General features: G+C 40.5%; 1 long non-coding RNA gene across 1 annotated transcript in view; it reads right to left on the bottom strand.

Annotated features, from left to right (window-relative positions):
• LOC121143759 overlaps positions 1–20,845 on the bottom strand; it is a 95,287-nt gene extending 74,442 nt beyond the window's left edge. The window contains exons 1-2 of the long non-coding RNA XR_005881083.1: positions 20,749–20,845; positions 20,194–20,268 (exon numbers count right to left, since the gene is read on the bottom strand). This is a non-coding gene — a long non-coding RNA (uncharacterized LOC121143759). The remainder of the gene's footprint in view (positions 1–20,193; positions 20,269–20,748) is intronic.
• Between the last annotated feature and the right edge of the window lie 290 nt (positions 20,846–21,135).

Raw genomic sequence — 21,135 nt, 5'->3', positions numbered from 1 at the left:
ACTCCTGGAACCCAGTGACAGAGATGGAGGAGTGATGAGCAAAGGAGTCAAGACCATGCTGGTGAAACCCACAAAGACAGCCGCTCTTGAACCCCAGACTGATGGCTGAGAGGCCAACAGGGGACTGATCCAGACTCCATGAATGTAATGTCAGTGAGGAGGCCTCAGCAATCTCTGGGGTCTTGGGTAGTAGACGAGTGTTTACCATGGCGTACAAATGAACTTTGGGAGCCCATTCCACATGGAGGAATACTCTCTCAGCCTGGACACATGGGGAGGGCCTAGGTTCTACCCTGGATGAAATGACAGACTCTGGAGATTCCCCCAAGGAGAGCCTCACCCTCCCTGGGGAATGATATGGGAATTGGGTAGGGGCCTGGGGGGGGTGGCGGGACAAGGGAGGAGGGGTGGGAGAGGGAGCTGGGATTGACATGTGAAGCATTCATGTTTCTAATTTCAATAAAAACATATATTGAGAAAAAAAGAAACTGCTGTGGCAATGAAATATGGGCAATTCTAACTGGACTTGGTGGACTATCCCAAAAAAGAAAAAAATAATAAATTTGAGAGAGGAGTAAATGTTGGTGACATATGGAAATTTTGCCCTTCAACTACCCCTATTGTATATGGGTGTACATTTTTTTTTAAAAGACCACAATAAAGACTATGAAAGAAATGAACAAGATGTGTAATGGAGAAAAGCTTACTTTGTAGAGCAGAGTCAGGGAAGGTGATGTATAAATAAAGATGCTGCCAACGCTAAGTATCCTCTATGCCCAGGAAACAGCCAGTACCAGAGACCTTCATCCTGGCAAGAGATGCCTTTGAAAAACCTGAGAGGAAACAGGCAAGGCTGTAATCTAGCAAAGAAAGAGCACTGTGAGAAGAGGCTAGAAACAAAGCAAGCCATAGATCCTGGAGGCATTCCTATCCACAAAGACTAGACAGATTAGGAAGGATTAGGCAGGCTGAAGGGTCATCATGGTTTTGGTGATAATTATGACCACCACAAACATAAAGGCAATGTAACAGCTAACAGCTACAAGGAGCTTGTTACACATCAGACACTGTCATAAGCACCGTCACACTTTAATTCATTGATCCCTGTAGCAAATATGTGAAGGAAGCCACAGCATCATAGTAATTAGGGGGAAAAAAAGACAGGGTAAATGTGCTTCCCCGTTTGCTGTTCTAAGACTTGCTCTGCAGCCTGCGCTACAGAGGGTTTGCTTTTGACAAGCAGTAACGCGAAAGGAGGGCCTCCTGGAAAGCAGATCAATAAACTCAGCACGTTCTGCACTACAGTGCAAACTGCCCCATGCTACATGTCCTCCACACTCTCCTTCAGAGCAGCTACAAAAGCAGGATAAACAGAAAGTTCTACTTACTGACTGGGCTTTTCTTCCATTCCAGCCTTGGAACATGTTGGGAATATCGTAGGTATTTTAATAACCACTATAGTTTTCTCCTCACTCAGATGGGTATTTTCCTCCTCAATCAATAAGGAGCCTTGTGTAAACCAGTCATTGGTTGGCCACTCCCTCAATCCTGAGACCACACTTACCTGAGCACATCCCCTAGGCAGGACAGACTGTAGGTCAAAGGTTATGTAGCTAGACTGACTTCTTACTCCCTCCACTTCAAGTCTTGCCTACACTGCCTGGAGCACTAGAACCCACAAGCTGAATGACCCAGAGACTAGGATAGAACCAAACGTGACTGGAGGACAACAAATGTCAACGTACAGATGCCTAATGATATCCTGCTATACTCATAGATTGGTGCTGAGCCCAACTGTCAAGAGAAAGATTTCATCCAGAAATTGATAGAAACAGATACAGACCCAGAGCAGAAAATTAGGTGGAGTTCATAGAATCCTGAAGAAAAAGAAGGGGGAGAAAGGATTGTAAGAGCAAGAGAAGTCGAGGACACCACAAGAAACTCACAGAATCAAGTAACCAGGGCTCACAGAGACTGAACAAATCACCAGGGAGCCTGCATGGGGCTGACCAAGGCACTCTGCATATATATTAGAGTTGTATAGCTTGGTCCTCTTGTGTAACTTCTAACAATAGGAACAGGGTCTGTCTCTAATTCTTTTTACTGGTTAGGCCCCTACTCCTCATACTGGGTTGCCTGGCCAAGCCTTAATACATGGAAAGGTGCTTAGTTTTACTGAACTTGATATGCTATGTTTGTTGATTCTCATGGGGTACCTGTCCTTTCCTAAACAGAAATGGAGAAGCAATGAATTGGGGTGTGGGAATAGAGAGAGAGTGGGGATGGGGACTGGGCAGAGGAGGGAGGGGACACTGCAGCTGGGATGTAAAATAAATAAATAAATTTGTATTGAAAAAAGGAAAGAAAGAAGGAGTCTTGTCAAATGCAAGTCATAAATCTTCTAGTGCATGCTACAGGGGGACTGAACACTGAGCTAAAGGCTAAGAAAAGTAAGGGGAGATAGTGGCACTTATGAGGCAGGTGGGCAATTTGAGAGGACAGAGGAAACACAGGGGCTGGGAACAGAGAGCTCTGGTTTCTTTGCACACGTTCTCTTTGCCAATTATTTCCACCGAGGACAATGTTTACCATTTCAGGATCACAGTTTCCTCATCTGAATGAGAGAACTGAGTTAGGTCACTTCTAAGATCCTGCTTGTGAACGTCTAGGATGCCCAGGTAAACTGGAATCTGAACAAGCACATCCTTGTCTATTCAGGACTGAAAACTAAAACTGTTGCAGCTGCACAGACACCATCAGTGACTGGTCCACTCTGTCCCACGTGTGTGTGATTCCTGGCACAGAAAAATGGGACAGCATATGATCCCAGGCTTCTCATTTAATTCCAGTGAATTCAGAAGTGAGCTATAAATTAGTTGTGGGAAAGACTGTTTTAATAGGTAGAGTAAGTGAGAGAGATCACTGATGTGTTGACAAGCATAAGGTCTTGGTTGGCCTTTCTAATTGGGTGTACAAGGTCAGTGCTTTGTGACACCAGGAGTGGAGCAGTTGGGGATCTAGTCAGAAGACACTCCAACATGAGTATTGTTAACAGGCAGGGGCAATCATTCATAGCTATTATGAGGGGCTTAAGAAGTTTCCTTAATTCTGTTATTGCTCGGCACTTATAAGAAAAGAAATGGCAGTCTAGATTCAGAAGGTAAGTCCCCTGGTACCAGCCTGCCACTGGCTGCTTGTTTGATTTTCTACAAATCTTAACTTCATAGAGTGCCGATAAATTTTCTGAGCTTAACTGCCCATATGAATGAACATAGTACTCTCCCACACACCGTAGAACGAGAACTGAATGTCTGACCCTGACAGTCCAAAGGCAATTCTCCTTACACTGGGAATAAACTAGGACTGAATGAATGGAATAGGTAAGGGCTGTGAAGGTTCATCTGTATAGTGGGTTGGAGAGAATGGCACTTAAGACACAGACAGGAGATTTGAGAGCACAGAAGAAACACAGGCCTGGGAACAAAGGTTCCCCTTGCTGATTATCATTTCTCCAACAGGTGCAGCATCACTTGGCCTTCCCTTGAGGCCTAGTATTTATATGTTGACTAAATGACTAGTTAACAGAAATGACACAACACTGGCAATAATATATATTGCTTACTATAGGAACTTTAAATCTACTTTCTCTTTTAATATTGCTAAATCATGTGTGTAAATCCTAGCATGATGGATAGAGAATGAGACAGAGAATGACAGACCAGACCCAAAGGAGTAAGCAAGAAAGAGATCTAAGCACTAAAATCATCAGTGCTGGCATTATATGGTGCTGAGGGGTTGACACAACATTGAAGCAAAGTGCTCTAACATCTTTTGCCCACTCTCTAGACTTAGTAACTGTGGTATCCATAAATTAAATCTAAAGATGTTTCCTATATTGTGATGTGCTTGACAATCAGACACTTGGATATTAAATGTTTTTGGAGAGAAAAACAAAAGAGAGATAAGATTCCAAAAGCTTCCTTAGAACAGGGCTGAATGCTGGAGTTTCTGTTTGTGGATACCATAATGAATATCATGAACCACATGGCTTTAAGCAGCAAGTGTTCATTCTCTCAGTTCAGGAGACAAACATTCACAATCAAGGTGTGAGTGGCAGTGTCTTCTTCTAGAGACACTGAAGGAGAAGTCACCCTCATCTTACTCATGCTACAGTTGGACATGGGATGCTCCCATAGGCCCATGTGCCGAAGGCTCGGTCCGGAGGCTGTGGACCTGGTAGGAGGTGGCAAAACTTTAAAGGTTGTCAAGTAGAAGGCAGTTAGTTGAGTAGCATCTTGCCCTTGAAAGAGATAATGGGACCTGCCCTCTCCTTGGCTTTCTAGTTCCCAGGTGCGCTGATGTACACAGGCCTCCTCTTCCTCAAGCTGCTACCTTGAGCATCTACCATGATGTACTGTGCCACCACAGGCCACGACAGTCATTGACTGAAACCTTTGAAAGCATGAGACACAATGAACTTTGCATCTATTTTAGTTGATTTTCTCACATCTTTTGTCATAGTAACAGAAAAACAGCACATCTTGCTTCTAACAATTGCCAGGAAACTTTCATTCTTACTTTTGCAAAAAACACCATGGCTAGGTCTCTCGGTGTCTTTTGTCTCTGTGTCTTCTCTTATTAAGGAGACACCAGTGTTTTCACAGGAACACCCTCTGCTCCACATGATCTCATTGCTGGTTATATCTGAGTCATTGATTATATCTGCAAAGACCCTCATTCTAAGTAGAGTCACACTCTGAATTTAGAGTGGCCACTATTCCAGTAATGGCAGGCAGGATTCCATCCCCTGATTTACAATCCTAGTGCCTTTTGTTTAGCTTGGCTCAGTATGCCAAGCCTGTCCCTCATCAATTTGGGAGTGAAAGGATAAAATCCAGGTGTCCCAAACCTGAAGATCCCTGCCAGCACAAAACTAAGTACTCTGCCCTCAGAATGTGTCTATCATAGAAAGTCAAATGTGCGCTTAAACATTAACACAGTCATATCTGCAGTGCTCCTCAGAGCAGCCATTTGGAGGCTGTCTTTCTTCCCTTTGTTCCTGGGATCAGGATGAGCCCTCTTCTTAAATTGCTGTAAAAAAAAAAAACAATAAATTACACCAAAGATCTCCCACTGCTTCAAAGCAATTTGATGGGCCTCTGTAAACTCCCATAATCCTATGCAAAGAAATTTAGGGAAGAAAATAGTGAGGGAGAGATTAAGGAAGGCAGTGCTCTGAACCCTCTTTTACTTTCCTCTTTTTTACAAAGTTGCTAACCACTCTTTTATTTATAAAAAGCAGAATGCAGCTGGGCATTGGTGGTGCATGCCTTTAATCCCAGCACTTGGGAGGCAGAGGCAGGTGGATCTCTGTGAGCTCAAGGCCAGCCTGGTCTACTGATCGAGTTCCAGGACAGGCTCCAAAACAATACAGAGAAACCCTGTCTCGAAAAACAAAAACAACAACAAAAAAGCAGTATATGATTAGATCCACATCAATAAGTAGGTTATGTGCACATACCAGATGAAATTGGATTGAAATAAATGACATAGAAAGAGAAACTAATGACCAAGATTTACCAGTCATATTTTGTAACAGAATTGATTTTTAAAAAAACTGGGGCCTAGAGAGATGGCTTAGCTGGTAAGAGAAGTTTCTGTACAGGCATGAGAACCTGAGTTCAAATCCCAATACTCATGTAAAAATCCAGGTGAGACCACACATCTGTAACTCCAGCACTGTGGACACTGGGTTCAGTGAGGGGCACCATCTCAAAAGAATTACAGTGGAGCATTCTAGAGAAGGATACCAATCTCCTCTTGTTTGTCTTCTGAATTTGTGCATGGGCACACAAACTCATGCACGCACACACACACAGACATGTGTATATACACCTCACATAGACAGAACACTCACATACCACACTCATATAAACACAAACGCATATAAACATACAAACATTGTATACACACACACACACACACACACACACATCCCCATTTTCATTTCATCATAATGTAGAATATACGTTTATGTTGTTCTGGCTCTTTGGAAAGGAAGAGCATCATTTTCTTCTGAAACCTAACTTGTCTCACAGGTGTAGCCTTCGGAGTGAGATAATTAGAAATGCCCAGGGTGTGGAACTTTGTGGATTATAGGCTAGAAAAGAAACAGAAAAGGCCAACACAAGCCAATTTCCCTTCAAAGCTGCTCTCTGGGCTCCCGACTACATGCTGAGTCTCTTAATGTTTAGATAGGCCGTTCTCTGGACTCTCAGGAAACCAGAGCCACTCTGAGCAATCAATAACAATCCTTCTGTTTACAACACACGAGCAGTAGTTTCTATCTTGCTTCTCAGTCATTCAATACAAGAGCTTGACAATTCTGTTCTGGGGGTACACCTATACAAAGAGAATTTCTAATTCTCTTTCAAAAATCAAGGTTCCCCTATGAAATACATTCCTAAAATTGTGTTCTGATAACCTGGAATTATAAGAAAAAGGTACACACAAGCCTGATGAAGAGAGGGTGATGGGAAAACAAGCAAAATGGTTGTTGTTGGGAGCTAGAAAGAGAGTGTTCAATCTGCCATTGTTTCTTCCTGCCAATTACTGCAGCTATGACTTTTAAAGACATATGTAGAGCACATACTGAATCTAGAATTGCCAGTTTAACAATTAGAAAAGAGTAGCCTCAGGGTTGGAGTTGTAGTCCAGTGCTAGAATACCTGCACAGCGTGCCCAAGGCACTGCAATCCATCTACAGAACACAGATAATGACAGTCGTAATACTACTATTAATAACTTCAACCACCTGTGAAAACGTCAGTTAACTGTTACAACCCTTTCCACAGTAAAGTAACAAATACGTGTGTAACCACTACCACAGTTAACATGAGTATTCTGCTGTTTGATTCAGACCTTTGTTTGCAGTGAAGATTGAAAATACTACAGACTAAATTGGGCTCTTCTATGAGCCTATTTCTCTCCTCATTCCCAGAACCAGTCAGTCACTGCACTATACATATTTGTTGAGCACACAATACATATTTTTGCACTTATGATTATACTAGTTACATTTCTGTTACTTTGATAAAAGACCAATACCAAAACAACTCATAGAAGAGTTGATTTTTATTGTGGTTCCAAAGGCGGAGGCCAGAATGGTGGGAAGGCCTGGAAATAGATGCTGACTGATCACATTTTCTCTGTACTTCCGAAGCAGAGATAGAAAACTGGAAGTCTTCTAGTTTTATCCATTTGCCTGTGAATTTCAAGAAGTCATTTTTTTTTACCACTGATTAGTACCATTGTGTAAATGTACCACATTTTATTTACAGATTCTTCAGTTGAGGGACATGAAAAGTTTTGTTTTCTCCTATAAGCAATGATGTCATATGTACATTAAGTACCCTAGAATTTTCGAGAACATTTATCCAGCAATGCACTTGCCAAGCCATGGCATAAACACATTTTTCACTCTGTAGACATTGTTATGATGCTCTGGCCAGGGCTTATTTCTCTCCTCTGTGTCACTAATGCTGTAAGAGTCTGCTTTTTCACATTCTCCTCCACCCGGGCTTTCTGATGCTTATAACCAGCCATCCTTATGGGGTTTAGAACAAAAATCTCATTCTTTCCTTTTGTGATTCTGAATTAATAATAGAATCACCACCATCTTCCTTGCAACTGTTGCTCCTCAACATCTTCTTCTATGGCTCTGACTTGATGTTTCTTCCCTGTTTTCCTATCAAGCTGCTGTTTAATTCAAGGTTTTAACATCTAGGTATATTCTAAGATTGACATTACTATCTCTGTGAGTTCGAGGCCGGGCTGGACTGATAGCCTTCAAGACAATACAGAGAAACCCTGTCTCGTAAAAAAACAAAAAAAAAGATTGACATTACTGACCTGTGGCAAGCTCTCTGCCTTTAACTCTATGATGTTTTCTGAGCAAAACTTTTTCAACATTACAAAATAATCAAAAAAATTTTTTTGGTTTTTCCGAGACAGGGTTTCTCTGTATTGTTTTGGAGGCTGTCCTGGAACTCACTCTGTAGACCAGGCTGGCTTTGAACTCACAGAGATCCACCTGCCTCTACCTCCCGAGTGCTGGGGTTAAAGGCATGTGCCACTAACGCCCAGTGTTGATGTTGTTTTCTAAAATATATCAATTTATATGAAATCCATTTAAAATATTAAGCTGAAATTAAATGATATATTACATAGTACTGTGGTTTGTACTAAAATATTAACATATTTGGGTGCCTATGTTTCAATGCATAGTAAGCTAGTTATATGTTTAGGATATGCAGGCTTTATAAATATTTCTTGGTTTGGAAATGGAAGGAAAACTGTAGAGATAACTGACTTATCTTATTAGTTTAATGTAAAAAATGGGTAGAATAGTAATATCTTTTGTTTCTCTCCTACCACAGGCCTAAGTCTTGAAGAGATAGTCAAGATACCACCTCCATCTCACAGCAAAAGAAAGAGTAGATTTAGAATCTCATATTTAAGCAAACACCTGTTATGCAATTAAGTAAATGTCACCAGGATGTTTCCAGTGTTCAGCAAACAAACTACTGTGCTACAGAAGTAAGCAAATCTCTCCCAAACTACAATTATTGAATTGACTTTTGTTTTTAAGCATTTCAGAGACTCACAGATAAAATCCTGCAGAAATTATGTACAGTGAGCAAAATACAGACTATGTTGGATGACACAGAAAAAACAAACTTCATATAATTCCCTACCCGTAGAGACTTAAAGTGTATATTAATTTGCTAACTTGACTGCTTCAAAATTATTTAATTATTGACTGCTCTTTTTTCCATGCTGAGAATACTGAGGTCATGAATGTGCTTTGAGAAAAATTATGGCAGAAGTTGTGTTTTGAATTACATGTCTTTCAGAGCTCTAAAGTTGGGGCCCATGTCTGGGGCTGTCCCTCTCCTGGGCAGAGTTCCAGAGTCATGCAGAACACTCTGTGTAAAGAAACAGAATGTGTGTCCTGTGGTCCCTGTCAGCCTTCTAGATCAGCCGTTAGTACTTTATCATTGGGGCTCCACCCTCGTAGCCTTACTCAATCCTAACTATCTCTCCAAAGTTCCATCTCAAATACCATCTTAAAGGGGATGAAAATTGGCAAAGTAGGTCATGAACATGTACAGGAATGATGTAATGAAATGAAACTACCCTACACAAACATCGTGTGCTAAGGAGTGCCCGCTTCCTACCTCACAGTGGACTTTAATTTCAACACAAAGATCAACACCAAACCATAACAGGAGCCAATCTAGTGGGATGCCCATCTCCCAAAGAATTAAATGTCTTATTAATTTGCACCAAGTTTCACTTTCTGAAAGTGCAGTGTGGCTCCTTGAAGAAACTAGAAGAGCACCCACCCCTATCTATCCCTATATCCTGCATGTGTCTGTCTCTCTCCCTCCCTCTCTCTCTCTTTCTCAGAAGATAAAACCTTTGAGGTAGGGTGGAAAAAACTGTAACTTCAATCCATTTATTATATCACAAAAGACAAAAGCAGTAAGTCCCCTCCCATAAGGCCACAGTTTTAGATATCCATTAATATAACAAAATTCTTGTGCTAGGCCCTGAAAATGTGACTGTCATTTTTTATTGTATTTACTTTAGGCAGTTAACTAGTGAGAGCAGTCTAACTAAATAGACTTGTTTATTTCAGTAGGTGAAGATATGGAGGAAAAGAAAAAGAAAATACAATTTTGTCAGGATCTAGGGATTTCCAACCTGTCTAAATGCCTCTCTTCCTTCTCTGGATCATCTATCTTTACACTCAGGAGGACCAAGAGTACATGAATAAACATTATCTTGTCCTTGGCCTTCACCAAGCCAAATCATTCATATCCGAGCCCATTTCCCTTTAGAGTTTGAGGTTTTAAAGTAAATTGTCAAACACTGTGCAGCTGACCTCAGTTCAGTCCTACCATTTGCTGCTCTGTGAAGCAAGTCCAGGGCTTGAAATGAAACCTAAAACTACACAACATGAGGAAAATATTTTAAGACTGCATGAAAGCATTAAACATAGTTGCCAGTAGCAGACCTCTATGACTGAATGGCCTCAGTCTCAAATGACTCTTTAAGGGACTCTTGCAGCTGCATGAGGTACATTTGTGAGACTTTCATGATACAGAAGATACGAGAAAGCACAATGTTGTAACATGTGCAGGTTTTAATAGTTATTTGAAACAAGTATCCTTTGTTTAATTAAGTTAAGCAGGCTTCAGGGAGGCCAGGTACCTGGAAGCTGAAACTGAACCAGAAACTATGGAGGAACATGGCTTAATAGGGCTCAGCTTGTTTTCTTATATAGTCAGGGCTACCTTCTTAGGAGGGGTCAGTCCTTTTATGTCAAACATTAGTCACAAAAGTATCCCCACAGACCAATATGAAGGAGGCAATACCTCAATCAAAGTTACCTCTTTCTAGGTGGCTTTATTGTGTCGAGTTGACAAAAGCTAACCAGCACAATTGGCCATTTGTCAACCTGACACACAAATACCTCACTATTAAACTATAACCTTTCTCTTCTTATTTATCTCCCATATCTCATGTTGACACCTATGATGGGAGATGTCATTCTTTAAATCTGCCTCTCTTATTGGTTGTTGAATAAAGCACTGTTGGCCAATATGGAAGTTAGATAGGTGGGACTAGGAGTCAAGGAGGATTCTGGGAAAGAGACAGAGTCAGACACAATGTAGGCCACTAGAGGAGTAAGAGGTCTGGATCCTTTTATCCATTAAGAGAAATACTTAAATTAACAATTATGGGTTAAATACTTAAGTCAGAGCTAGCCAGTAAGAAACAAGCAAACGGCCAACAGTTTCATAATTAATATAGTGTCTTGTGTGTTATTTGGGGACTGCAACCATGGCAGGGCCCAGGTGACTGGTAGGGAAAACTATACATTACACAGCATAATATTAAAGAGTCTGCTTTGAAATACCCATAGTCTTTAAACTTTTCAACCTTACATACAAATATATCACTGTTAAGCTCTAACCTTTCTTTTCTTGTTTATCCCCCAAGATCTCATGTTACTATTGCAATATTAAACATAGTACACTTTGAAAGTCTCATAGTCTTTAAATTTTTCAACCCTTTGCTTTAAAAACTTATTGTCTAAGACAGGTGTGGTGGCACATGCCTTTGATGCCAAAACTCAGGAGGCAAAGGCAGGTGGATCTTTGTGAGTTTAAGGCCAGCCTGGTCTACAAAGAGAGTTCCAGGACAGCTAGGGTTATTACACAGAGAAACCCTGTCTCGAAAAATCAAAAGCCAAACAAACTTAGTCTCTTAACTATAGCCCCCCATAAACTCAAAAACAAGTTATTTCCTTGGAAAGAATCATAGCACGGTTACAATCTGAAAAAAACAAAGCCAAAATCTAACAGAATACAAAGCTCAGTGTTCAGTGTCTAGTACTTACTCTTTATCTCTGTGCTCCAAAGGGTTTGGGTTGCTGGATTTCTCTAGCTATTACTTCCATGGTGCTTGAAGCTTATCTCAAAATCTCAGGTTAGCTTAATTCCAAAACTGCTGCTGTTCTTGGTGGTCTAGTATCTCTGATATTCTGGGTCTCCAGTGCATCTTTGGATACAGTTTCACCAGTAGCCTTCTGGCTTCTCATCAAGGACTCCAACTCTGCCACAAGGTGTCTAGCCTCAGCTTCTCTCCATGACCTCTGTAACCCTTGGGCTTTCTTTGCTACTGAGGCTTCACCTTCACCAAGGTCTCTATTTAGGGAGTTTCATTCCTGACTCATAATGTCAAGCCTCAGCCATAGCCCCCTAATGTCTTCAAAACAGTACTGTAGTGGAGAACCCCAAGTTCTGCAACCAACTTGATATTCACTTCTTGCCCCCAAACTGGACAACCTCTGTGTGCTAACCCTGAGAAAACACCACACAGAAATACTGCCCAGATCAACAGTGCTGCTCCTTTCTTAATCACAATTAATTCTCCAGCTCCATCTTTACCATATTGATTATCCACATAAAGCAAAGGTTTCACTCACCCCAGATTCTTAGTCCAAAATATCACACATACAGCCATGATAGCCTTACCACCCTCTAATATTTTTATCTTCCCAGCTTCCATAACAGTTCATTAAGCTCTGAGGACTACACTGTCTTTTCTAGCCCAAAGTTCCAAAATCCTTCTATAATTCCAACCCAAAACAGCACACAATACTCCACATTCCTAGTACCAGTTTTTGTCCTACTTTCTTCTGTGATAAAGTCACTTCCAAAAGCAACTTAGAGAGAAAGGAATTTATGAATCTTACAAGCAAGAGGTGGAAGACCTGTATCGTAAGAACTTTGAATCTTTAAAGAAAGAAATTAAAGAAGCCCTCAGAAAATGGAAAGATCTCCCATGCTCTTGGATAGGTAGGATCAATGTAGTAAAAATGGCAATCCTGCCAAAAGCAATCTACAGATTCAATGCAATCCCCATTAAAATCCCAGCACAATTCTTCACAGACCTTGAAAGAACAATAATCAATTTTGTATGGAAAAACAAAAGACTCAGGATAGCCAAAACAACCCTGTTCAACAAGGCAACGTCTGGAGGCATCACCATCCCTGACCTCAAGCTCTATTATAGAGCTATAGTCCTGAAAACAGCTTGGTATTGGCACAAAAATAGACAGGTAGACCAATGGAATCGAATTGAAAACCCGGGTATTAACCCACACACGTACGAACATCTGATCTTTGACAAAGAAGCTAAAAATATACAATGGAATAAAGAAAGCATCTTCAACAAATGGTGCTGGCATAACTGGAGACTGTCATGTAGAAGAATGCGGATCGATCCATGTTTATCGCCATGCACAAAACTTAAGTCCAAATGGATCAAAGACCTCAACATAAATCTAGCCACACTGAACCTCTTAGAAGAGAAAGTGGGTGGTACCCTTGAACGAATTGGTACAGGAGACAGCTTCCTGAACATAACACCAGTAGCACAGACAGTGAGATCAACAATTAATAAATGGGACCTACTGAAACTGAGAAGCTTCTGTAAGGCAAAGGACACAGTCAGCAACACAAAAAGTCAACCCACAGAATGGGAAAAAATATTCACTAATCCCACATCTGACAGAGGGTTGATCTCCAAAATTTACAAAGAACTCAAGAAGCAAGTCTCCAAAACATCAAAAGACCCAATTAAAAAGTGGGCTGCAGAACTAAATAGAGAGTTTTCAATAGAGGAGTCTAAAATGGCTGAGAGGCACTTGAGAAGGTGCTCAACATCCTTAGCCATCCGGGAAATGCAAATCAAAACAACTCTCAGATACCATCTCACTCCTGTCAGAATGGCTAAAATCAAAAACACCAATGACAATTTATGCTGGAGAGGATGTGGTGAAAGGGGGACACTCCTCCATTGCTGGTGGGAGTGCCAACTGGTTCAGCCACTTTGGAAATCAGTATGGAGATTCCTCAGAAAAATGGGAATAAACCTACCACAAGACCCAGCAACTCCACTCTTAGGCATATATAAAAGATGCCCATTCATACAACAAAGATGTCTGTTCCACTATGTTCATAGCAGCTTTATTTGTAATAGCCAGAACTTGGAAGCAACCTAGATGTCCCTCAACCGAAGAGTGGATAGAGAAAATGTGGTACATTTACACAATGGAGTACTATTCAGCAGAAAAAAACAATGGAATCATGAGATTCGCAGGCAAATGGATGACACTAGAAGAAACCATCCTGAGTGAGGTAACGCAGTCACAAAAAGAGAAACATGGCATGTACTCTCTCATATATGGATTTTAGGCATAGATGTGGGGAGTGCCAGCCTACAATCCTATGGCCAGAGGGTCTGGGAAACAGAAACTTCATTTAGTGGCTGATCAAAGAAGAGGCAGACTCCCATGGCTAAGCACTGAGCTGAACTCAAGAAAGCCAGTAACAGAGAGGGAGGACTGATGATCAAAGGGATTAAGACTGGGCTAGTTTAACCCCCAGAAACAGCTGACCAGACAAAGGTTAACTCTTGAATCCCAGGCATCAGCCTGGGAATCCAGCATGGGACTGATCAAGACCCCCTGAATCTGGGTGTCAGTGAGGAGGCCTAGGTAATCTATTGAGCCTTGGGCAGCAGATCAGTACCCATCCCAAGTATACACACGGACTTTGGACTCCCATAGAACAATGTGAGGTGCACTCTCACCCTGAACTCTTGGGGAAGGGTCTAGGCCCTGCCCTATATGAAATGACAGACTATGGACACCCCCATGGAGGGCCTCACCCTCCCTGGGGAAATGAGGGGATAATGGGGGGGGGGTTGGGGGAGGGCACGGGAGGAGGGGAGGGAAAGGGTGAGGGACATGGAACTGACTTGTGAAGCAACCTTGTTTCTTATCTAAATTTAAACTGGAAAAAATTTAGCTAAATTAATTACAAAGAAAAAAAGAGTCCATCATCAAAAGAAGCAATGGCAGGAGATCAAGCCGATCATGGCAGAACACTGCTTAATGGTTTCCTTCTTCCATCTTGCTCAGCTTGCTTTTTCATGCAAGCCAGAACCACCTTAGTGGGCAGAACTTTTTGACATCAGTCATTAATCAAGAAAATGCCACACACGTCTCAGACTTGCCCAAAGACCAATCTGATGGAGGCAATTCCTTAAATGAACTTTGCTCTTTCTAGATGACTCTAGTTTGTGTCAATATGACAAAATAAAAGCAAAACTACTCTTGGTTCAACTGTAGTTGTTGTTTTGTTAAATGAGCCCCATCTTCTTCTTTGCTATCCATTTGTGTATTTTTTTCAAAATTGCAAACATGTATACATTTTTTAAACTTCTGCACATGTATACAATGTTTCTTGGTCATATGCATTTCTTCTGCCTCACTCCAGCTCCCCTAACTCCCCCAACATCCCTACCAATTTCACACCTTTTGTGATGAGATCATTTCAGTTAAGAATATATTCTAAATCCTGACCATTAAAAATGCAGACTTCACATATTTATAAGTTTAACAAATCAGAAAACAATGATGGGAAAGGGTGATTAGTTTGGTAATGGAATCTCACATAATTCTCAAAATTAGGATATAACCAAAATTTATTAACTGATACCCTACTTGGCTGGGAAGAACCTTATTTGACAACATCCACTAGAGGTAAAAAACAAGATCCAAATGGATCCTCTGTTTTGCTTCATAAGAACAAAAATATCTCGTTTAAATAGCAGGTGGATACTGGCTTGCCATCAAGACTATCTTGGAGAATGGCAATAATGAACACAATGTCACATTTGGTCTCTGTGCATCTAAGCCCTGTTTGGTTATTAAAAGGTAATTTTCCTGTTAATTCAGTTTACTCGTGTTAGAATAAAACCATAATGGGCAAACTTTAAAGCTTTTAATGAAAAATATAATGTTTTAAAATAGAATACAGTATTTTAATGTTTTATTTAAAATACATGAATGTAATTTTATTATATTAGAGTGATTAAGTAATTTCCAAGAAATAAAAATATCAGGAATAAAGTTTGAACTCACTAAGCATAGAAAATAAAAGTAATTAACAGAATTAATGAGGTAAACATAATTAAATAAGCACATTTTTATGGAAAAAGAGAGATCTCAAATAAAGATACTAAATGAAAGCCATGACTCTGTCAGAGACTCTGTCTTGATAAATGTTCTTTTGGGTCTGAAATGTCTGAGTTTCACATACATAATGATAACAGAACGATGTTTCCCATGTTTGGTGCTTAAGATCTACCCATAGTATCAAACAGGATGAAACCCAGTTTTCATTTCTTTTTTGATGCAATGTTTTCAAATTTCAGATCACAAAGCATTCAGAGATCACAAAATCAAGTTTGTACATGTGCATTCCAACATTTAAAATGAAAGAGAATCAAGAATGCTAGAGAGCATCACATGCTGTCACATTTTTAAGAATAACTCCTCTCCCTCCCCCAGTTTATCCAGGAGATCTCATCTATTTCCCTTCCCAGAGAAATCAATTCATCCTTCTTTGGGTCCTCCTTATTACCTGGCTTCTCTGGGGCTACGAATTGTAGCATCATTATCCTTTGGTTTACATCTAATATCCACTAATGAGTGAGAACATACCATGTTTTTCTTTCTGGGTCTGGGTTACCTCACTCAGAATGATTTTTTCTAGTTCCACCCATTTGCCTATAAATTTCATGATGTCATTGTTTTTTACCACTGAGTGAATGTACCACACTTTCTTTATCCATTCTTAGGGGAAGGAGAGGGGAGAAGGATGGGAACATCAGGGATTAGGTTGGGCAGATTGGGGTCAGGACAGAGAGGGAAGGTAATAAAGGACATATCTTGATGTGGAGATCACATGGGGGTTAGAGAGAAACCTGGTGCCAGGGAAACCCCCAGAAATCCACTAGAATAACCTCAACTAAGATTTCTAGCAATAGCCAAAAAGGCCTCACCCTCCCTGGGGAATGATATGGGGATTGGGTGGGGGGTTGGGGGGGCTGGGGGGTTGGTAGAGGGACAAGGGAGGAGGGGTGGGTGAAGGAGCTGGGACTGACATGCAAAACATTCATATTCTAATTTAAATAAAAACATATATTGAAAAAATAAATAAATAAGCTAAATATTTTTTTTTAAAAAAAGAAGGCATCTTAACTGGTCTTCTGTAATCAGATTGGTCACTCCCCGAATTGTCATCGGAGAGCCTTCATCCAGTAACTGATGAAAGATGATGCAGAGATCTACAGCTAAGCACTGGGCTGAGCTCTAGGAGTCATGTTGAAGAAAGAATGGAGGGATTGTATGAGTCAAGGTGGTCAAGAACATGATGGGGGAACCCACAGTGACAGCTGATCTGAGCTAGTAGGAGCTCACAGATGCTGGACCACCAGCTAGGTAGCCTGCATGGGAATGATCTAGGCCCTCTGTATGTGTGTGATAGTTGTGTAGTGTGGTTTGTTTGTGGGGGTCCTAACAGTGTGTTCAGGACCTGTCCCTGATGCTTGGTCTGGCTTAGGGGAAACTATTCCCCATGATGGGATGCCTCACCCAGCCTTAATACAGGGAGAGCAAGCTTAGTCCTGACTCATCTTAATGTACCATGCTTTGTTGCTCCTTTTGGTGGAGGAGTGATGGAGGTGGATAGATGGAATGTGGGGGAAATGAAGGGGAGAAGAGGAGGTGAAACTGTGATTGGTATGTAAAATAAATGAAATAATAATAAAAGAATACCTCCTAAAGTGTTTATTTCAGGGGTGTGGGGGGGGACAGGTAGGTCCTGAGTAAGGTTTTGTATCAAGATTTTAAACACCTAAAATCTTTGTTTTAGAATTGGACTTTCTCTCTGCCATCCCAAAAGCTAGGAATGAGTGATGTTAAATGGATATATTAACATGGACTTACCCTTCAATGTTCTGACCCTGATGGCCTTAGTTCATTTGTGTTATAGAAAAAGATACCCATGGTTAGATAATTTGTAAAAAAAATAAATTAATGTGTCATTCTTATAGAGACTGGAAAGCCCAAATTCAAAACAGCATGTCCCTGTAGAGCACTCTGTTTTCCTCCCACTTGAGGACCCCATCAGACCCACACATACACCTAGACCATCCACATTCTTAAGTGTCACCTCCCCATATCTGGAAACACATTTTACCTGGAAGCCCCACTATCCACACCTATCAGGATCCCAAAAGAATTCCCCATCAAGTAATACAAAGCCACCACACACTCATAACAACCCAAGAAGGCAACAGAAACCAAGGAACTAAACATCCACCAACAATAACAAAACCAGATATCAGCACCTAGAACTAAATCTTCCTAAACCTAGATACTTAGAAGCCAGCATAAAAAAATACAATCAATAATAGACAGGATAATATTCATCCACTAGATTCCAGCACCCTGCCACAATAGGCTCTGAGAATTTCAACATAGCTGAAGCACAAGGCAAAGAACTTAGACCAGCTTTTATGGTGTGAAAGAGGCTCTTAAAGAGGGAATAAATAAATCCCTTAAAGAAATAACCTTTATTTTTCATTTTACTTTCACTTTTCCTTTGGCCCTTTGGCACTTAATCTAGTATAAGGAAAGAATATTCAGACATAGAACCTATACCAGTGGTTTCTCAACCTTCTGAATGTTGTGACACTTTCATGTAGTTCCCTGTGTTATGGTGACTCCCCAAACCATAAAATTATTTTCCTTGCTACTTAATAACTGTAATTTTACTACCATAATGAATTTAATGTAGATATCTGTGTTTTCTGATGGTCTTAGGTGACCCCTGTGAAAGAGTCTCTTGATCCCAAGGGAGACATGACCCACAGCTTAAGAACTGCTGACCAAAAACATAGTGTGCATTCAGTGGTTCGATATATATATATATATATATATATATATATATATATATATATATATATATGATGCCTAAATTTACTATCTATCACCCTCTCAAAATAAAGAATAGACTCAGATTATAAATTAGCTTATAAGCTATATCTTATTTTTATTTATATGTACATGTGTATCTGAGTGTGGGTTTATGCACATGTGACTGCAGGTGCCTGAAAAGTCCAGAAGAGGGCATCAGATCCCCTGGAGCTTAGGTTACAAGCAGTAGTGAGCCAAACAATGTGGGTGCTTGGGTCTGTGTTCCAGTCATGTGCAAGAGCAGTATGAGCTCTTAGGCACTGATACATAGCTCCAGCCCACACTGTAAATTGGTTGTTCTTTTGTTTGTTTTGTTTTGAGAAAGTGCAAGAACCCCACCAGCTCAATTCCCCTTTGGTTATTGATGTCAGTCATCCTTGTGCTTATAAGAAAATGACAACCCAGGGCTTTTCAGGAGGCCAGTTACCTGGAGGTGCTTCAGAGCAAGCTCCAAAACTGCCTTTCATTGAATACCTGATGACAGGCAAATTGGCCCCTCCTGGCCTGTTATGTATACCATTTTACAGTAGTTTGGAAACAGCATGGGAAGGTGCTGCCAGCCAAAAAGCCATTTGCAGCATCACTGAATGTCTGCTGGCTGCCTGCTCCCAGCAGGCTGATCAGCAACAGCATGACTACAGGTTCGACCTTCCGAGCTCCGCAGTCCTAATAACCTCCAGTCAGCCATAGCTGAATACACCTCAGGTCCTAAGTGGATCATGGAACTAAATCATCTCTCATTCCAGACTGCTCATTTTACAGTGTGGTTAGCATAGCCCTGCCACTTAAGGATGATTGCTCACTGCACTCAGAGTGATGTTGTCTTAGTGAGCATCTACAGTGAGGCAGTTGACACAAATTGCATCGTACGCTGCTTGAGATTTAATGCTGATGCTTCCAGGGGAATATTTTCACAGTAGTTATCAATGTATAACAGAATAAAGCATTCACCAAAATCAAATCCTCTACCATCAGTGGTACTTAGTTTAGGGTCCTAATTACCCCACTCTTCTTAAACAAAGCCTATTAACCCAGAAAACAATTAATGAAACCTGCACTGTTAATTAGTAGCTAAAGCCTTCAATGTAGTAACACTCTGAAACAAACTGTCATATCAAAGAATTTATACAAAAATGTTACTCATTCATTTTTTCAAAATCTTTTTTAATACTACTAGACATGTTCGTTGTACAGCTCAAAAAAATGACAGTGCTTAATTTATTCCATGAATCCTAATTGAAGAAAATGGATAAGAGTGGAAAGTCACTGGATAGATGAAACATGCCCAGGGTGCCTTATATGGCGATCTCTGGGTAACACTTCACTTTCATTTCCTGAAGCTTATTGCAGTGGAAGTCATACATTTTAAACTACCCAATTAGATTTTTATACCAAGCAATACCATTTAGCTTCTGTGGATCCATGAACTCTTTGGCCCACCATGAATTTAATCACCCTGCAAATCCCTACATACAAGACAACTTGCATGGGTATATGTTTTTCTAATAATTACTTTTCCTCTGCTAATGCAATTAAGAATTGGACCTAATATGTTGGCCTTCTGTTTTAATTACAGCCCTATATCCTGTAACAATATCAAATAAAGCCATTTTGAGCTTGGCTGACTTCATGATCAGAACTTTCTGTTCTGTGCAGTTTCGATTTTACCTGGCTTGTTCATTGCAGGTCTTACTCTAAATCAGCTATATTTATACTTACTTACTTACACTTATGCGAGCTGTGGTTGGAGATGCTTGCTTCTCAGCTAGCCTCCTCTTTTCACTGATGGTTCACACAAGTGCCTGGGGAACACAGAAACAAAATCAGATCTAAAGAAATATTACACTTCTTTACATGCAATAACTGCTTCAGCATGCTGGCCAACCATTTCTGAAGATTATTTAATTGCATTGGTGAAAGTTACATAAAAGTCTTCCAAAATTGCGAAGTAGACCAGGAAGCCAATACGGTTAAACTAAAACTGTTGACCCAGCATTCTGGATGAGAGATACCAATAGCCATGCTGTGGGTGAGAGGTATCAGTGGCCAGGCTGTGGGTGAGAGGTACCAATGGCCATTCTGTGGATGAGAGCTAAAGGGCACAGAAAAAGCCATTCTCAAACAAATCAGGACTTTAACTTCTCTTTTCCTGTACTCATTCAGAAAAGAGACCCCAAGCCATCCAGGAGTTAGGGCTTTAGACAGCCCAAAACTTCTGTTCTATTTGAATAAGCTCCCCATATTTGAGAAACACTAAATTTACCCAAACTGATGGAACTTACGGGATAGGCAAAGGTATAGTCTCTGTCCTCAGAAGTTAAGTGCTCATGATTAAAACAGCAGGCTTGGTAGGCTGTGGTAGTATACTCCTTTAATCCCAATGTGCAGGAGACTGAGAAAAAGAGAGTTGTCATGAGTTCAAGCCAGGCTGGTAACAAATCAGAACCTGCATCAAAGACCAAGGGCACAAAATAAACAAGTCAAAGGAAATTCTGACCTTCAAATTAATATACAGAAGTGAAAGAAAAATCAAGGGAAATAAAGACACAGAAGTTTTCAAATTGCTAGTTTTATATTTAATTCTTAAGGATAGTTCCAGCATTGTTCTGATATTTTTATTTTTTATTATTTTAATTTTAAATAGCTTGTTTTACATGTCAGTCCCAGTT

This window comes from Mesocricetus auratus, unplaced genomic scaffold (genome assembly GCF_017639785.1).
Source record: "Mesocricetus auratus isolate SY011 unplaced genomic scaffold, BCM_Maur_2.0 Super-Scaffold_100013, whole genome shotgun sequence".
Lineage (NCBI taxonomy): Eukaryota > Metazoa > Chordata > Mammalia > Rodentia > Cricetidae > Mesocricetus > Mesocricetus auratus.
Note: the sequence above shows the minus strand (reverse complement) of the source record. Positions and strands in the feature narration are given on the sequence as shown.